Raw genomic sequence first — 4,917 nt, forward strand, 5'->3', positions numbered from 1 at the left:
ATGGATTTTACTCCTGGCTTACAAAGGAAATCTTGGTCTTAAAAGAGCCATCAAGCACGATACCTGGAGCTGTAAAGGCAACACAGACAAGTGTGCAGAAAAACATACAGAAGTCATAGAAAAAGTACTCCTGCCTTTTACCACAAATGGGCCTCAATATAGCTCTCCCAAAGAATACATGAAAAATGTGGAGCCTTCCAGGCATGGAAGCAGCACTTTGTGGGCTGCGTGGTGCTGGAGCTGAGCCTGAACATGGCCTGTGGACTCTGCACCTCACCTGGGGCTCCCATGTCCACCCCAGGTCTTGCTAACATTGCAGGAATAACCAGAGCTACAAGCCACCAGGCTCCTTCACCTCCCATTGATCCCAGGCTGCCTGTAACTGGGACCAGCTGTAGGAGAGGACTCAGGAGGTCCCACCCGGCTCTACAATAAAAACTTTCTCCATCCAGAACGAGCACAAGCCAAATCTCTGGCGCAACAACTTGAGGCATCCATTTCCAGTACAGTGGAGCCAGTGCTTGTGGTAGCTGAAGTGCCCTGCTCATCAGCAGAAGGATGAGGTACAGCAGACATACAGGCAGACCTTGGGTCCGTAACATAGGCCAGACCCTGCTCTGGCCATAAAAGTCCCACATTAGGCTTTAAAGATTTGTTAGCTGGAATTAAGCAGCTTTCTGGTCCCTTTCTGGTCACATCAGCTAGATGTAACAATCCCTCCTAGCCCATTAACAAAAAGAGCTGGCAAGACTTGATTTGATGACTGTCTAAACAATATGAAGAGGTGGTGATTTGCTGGCGATGTGTAAAAACAGGCAACAAATCAGCTGGCAACATGCACTGGACTGAAATTAAATCAAAGCAAAAGGGAGATGACTTTGAATGGGCTCCAAAGGTCACAGAGAAACAAGCAAAAACTGATAAAGTTCACAGGAAAACAGAGCAAGCAGAAGGAGCACTGCATCTTCTTGGCACTGGGAGCTGTTGGCATCTGACTTGCAATAAATGTATTTCTGTGTTAAAAAAAAAATTATCTGGAGGGAGGCTGGAGGCGTAAAAAAGAAAATTAACTGGTGCATATAAGCACATGTTATATCACTGGGGAGAGCGTGCAGAAACCATGGTACTGGGAAAGGCTGAGTTGCAGTGGAGCTTCGATTCCGTGGGGATGGTGACACTGGAGGTAGGCTCCAACGGTGGCTGTCCCCCACGGTGAGTGCAATGGGTTACAGCTGCAGGACTGTAACTGTGCCCTATCAGTGCTTCATGCTGTCCCAACTATTCTTTAGTCACGGGAAAGGACCTACTTCACACCATATAGCCTGCTCAAGAGGATGGCTATTGTGTAAGAGTTTAACATGGAAGAGACAGCTCCAGCATTAGAGCTTAGAGGCCAATGGTCCTTACATGAGGCAAGATATAACCACTAATAAGAAAGAAGCAAAAAAGAGCCTTTGCATTGAGGACACAAAATAGTGGCGCACCAAAGTCAGTGGAGAAAGCACTCTCAGCCCAGTGCAAGGAACTCAGAAACCACGAACAGCAGGGCAACCTACCCATGGTGGGATGCCTAAGCAGGAGGAGGATATGAGTGTAAGTTGGTACTTTCCTAATTACAGGATCTGCTTAGCTATGTTATGTTCCATGCAATATCATTGAAAAACGCAAGTTTTCATCTTTTGGCAGCTTGGTTGGTACAGCATTTAATTATCTCTGCAGCTTGGGGCTGGTAGCAAATGCTTTTCAGACACCTAACGGATAAAATAGGCAGGAAAAGTGCAAGTATCCCCTTCTCGCTTAGCCTGTAGCAAGGGCAGAATCCAACCCCCATAGTACCTCCTACACATTTTCCTTAGTATTGCATTAGGAAGCAGCTGTAGCAGGCTTGGAGCAACCAAGCCCAGAGAAATGGGAAACAAATAAGGGAATGGTTTACACCAGTTCCTCCCAGGGCTGTGACATGAATAGTTCAAATCAGTGTGTGGGTCACGAGCTCCCATTGGTCCCTTAGGGGTTTGAGCTCTGATGGGCATCAACTTCCCACAACCAGCAATCCTCAACCTGTACATCAGAAATACACCAGCCCACATGGCAAATCAAGAGCTTCTGATTGCCCCCAGCTAATGGCACTGGGCTTTTGGGACACATGGGAGAGATCTTAATGAAGATCCCAGCCTCAGACCTGTTAGAAATGGCTTGCTTTTGTAATGCCAAAAAAATCCTGCATCCTCCAAGCCCCTGCATGCCCCCTGCCATGGGGTTGTGGGAGACACACAAGCTTCATGTGAGGAAGGGATTGTATCAGTGCTGTCTGGTTTGGGTGGAGGAGTGGGTGGCGGGTGATGCCACTTCCAATTCCTAGCAGGAATCTGGATGTGTCTGTGCTGGGAAATTGCAAAATAGTACATTGTGCTAATTAATGCCAAACAGGAGAGCTTTGAATATACATCATCAGAATAACCTTTAGCAATCACTAGATGCCTTCCATCCATGAGTATCTCATAAAGAGCATTTATATTTATTACGTGGCAATGGAAATACATCTCGAGAGGAAACTGCCCAGTGCAACCATAATGCCGAGTTAGGATTAAATTGTCTAATGTGCATAGAATGAAACACCACTCCATTCATTCATACTCCGAGAGTGCTATTTTCACCACTGGCAGCTCCTGCTGCACTAACTAAAATACTTCTAATCCAGTCCAACAAATTTTTTTCCAGGTTTGCTTCTCCACAGTGAAACCACAGACTGTGCTATATGGAAAGCTCTGGCCTTGAAAAGTCTAGAGTTACTGTAGGTTGCAGCGGTTGGATTTGATCCTAAAACAATGAAACCAAATGTGAAAAAGACACAGATGGCTGTCGCCTCTGTGCCATTTGGAGTGGTTTTTGGTTTCTAGCCAGTCAGCCCCATGCCACAGTTATGCAAATAAAGGCAGCAAAGTTTGATGCAGTGGTATACACATCTCTAACAGACTGTGGCATGAGGGATGAAAAGGCTGAGTGTTTTTGAAGAGGGCAAAAAGATCACCACATCAGCTTGAAGGACAGAGGATTTAAGGGCACAGGGTGAAACCTTGTCTTCACTTAAGGCAAAGGAGGCTTTGCTATGGCTTTTGATGCACCTGGATACCTGTGTGCCCATGGGCATGTAGAAGCCTAAAAGGCTGATAAAGCCTGAAAGTCCTCCTCTGCTCCTTGGCCCTGGGGGAGCTGGCTGCTTGTCCTGTCTATGTAACATCAGCTCCTTGGGATGCAGGCACTCACGTGGAGTTCAGCCCTGCTAGGCTAAACAACTAACAGCAATGAGAGGCAGAAAAGGGAAAAGCCTGATGAGAAGAAGAATGAGAAGAAGCCATGGGAAAATAGTTCAAATTGCCTTGACTGAGGGTGGACCGCCAAGGTCTAGACCTTGAATTCAGCATGGTGTAAGGGGATGTAAACAAAACTGCATTCTCTTACTCCAGGGCTGGATTTAGCCCCGTGGTGAACTTCAAGAAGAAACAAATGGGTAAGACTGGGCTGCAGTCCTATGTTAAAAATGCTGCTCTCCAGTGAGACACCAGTAACAGAGCAGATTTTGATCTCTGATAATTAAACTCCTAATCAACCCTCTTTTAAAAATGCCCGATGGTTCTCTTTTCAGTCTCTTGTGAGGATGGGAAGGCTTAGAGATGTAATACAATTCTGTGGTTGAGTTAAACATCAGGCAGGTTTCAGACTATGCTTTACTAGAACCAGATGAATTTCTAAGCTCAAAATCCAGCATACAGAATGGTGATTAAGTTTGATCTGGTGACCATCTGTCCTTGTGTTTGTAGTAGGAGTAGCTAAATGAAGTTCTGGAAAAAAAGGGTTATCTTAAATAAACACAGGATAAAGCAAATTGAAGAAAGCCCCATTCACTGTTGCTATGTGAATCTTCTCAGCAAGAGGGGAAGATTAGGTTTGTCTCTGAAGTTACATATGCTCAAGTTCACTTTTTTTGACTCTTAGAAGCTGAAACATCAATCTCTAAGTTTTGCTTTAATTGCATCTTGTGAATTTTCCTTTAACTGCACACTAAACCCAAGTGGACAATAGATTGAGTTCTGGTAGTGAGAAATGTTTCAGTGTCAGAGCAAGTCAGTATCTTGGAAGGTGTAAATTGGGGCAGCTTGATGCAATTTCCCACCCCTTCCAACTCAACTTAGACCAGTAATTACCACAAATTGCTCCCCCCCTTCATCCTTATATCTGTCTCTGTATCTATCCATCTTTTTACTTAGATAGAGCAAGTGAAGACAATTAAATGATGAGTAATAGCTCGATAACCAAGTTCATCTAAGAGCAGAGGTGATGGCTGCCAGACTTTCTTCCAATCATAATGGAAATTCGCTAGAGAAAAGAACAGTATGAGAAGTGATGGCATAACGTAATGCCCTCCTTTGAAGAGAGCCAGCTAAGAGGCTGGGCCCATCAGCAGACTGAATAGGGAAGAAGAGAAAGTATTGGGAAAGGCAGAAAAATAGCACTGTGGGGATCACAAATACAGAAACAGAGGCGGTGCTTGTAAGGCTTGCTAACGGAAATGGTTTCTAACACGCAAAGGCACCGACTTCTGGTCCCCAAGTCCCATCTCATGCCACTAGCTTCTTCGTGTGAAGAACCACAGGGAGTGCAAAGCAAAAACAAATTCAGTCTGTGTCCTTTGCCAGTTTTCCCCAGCTGCCCAAGGGACTTTGCTCTTTGAAACGGAGGGTATCTGTTCTTTAAAAGGAGTTGTTCACATGTCAGCAAGTTAGTCTGTGTACCAAGGGAAAGATGCCGAGGATGGCTGCAGGGCTTGGGCTGGGGTGCAGGACAGCTACACAAGAGGAGGCGGCTCAGCAATAACCACAACAAAACCAACTGGCTGAGATTTGGGGAGCGCCTTGG

The sequence above is a fragment of the Buteo buteo genome, chromosome 11 (assembly GCF_964188355.1).
Source record: "Buteo buteo chromosome 11, bButBut1.hap1.1, whole genome shotgun sequence".
In the NCBI taxonomy this organism is placed as follows: Eukaryota; Metazoa; Chordata; class Aves; order Accipitriformes; family Accipitridae; genus Buteo; species Buteo buteo.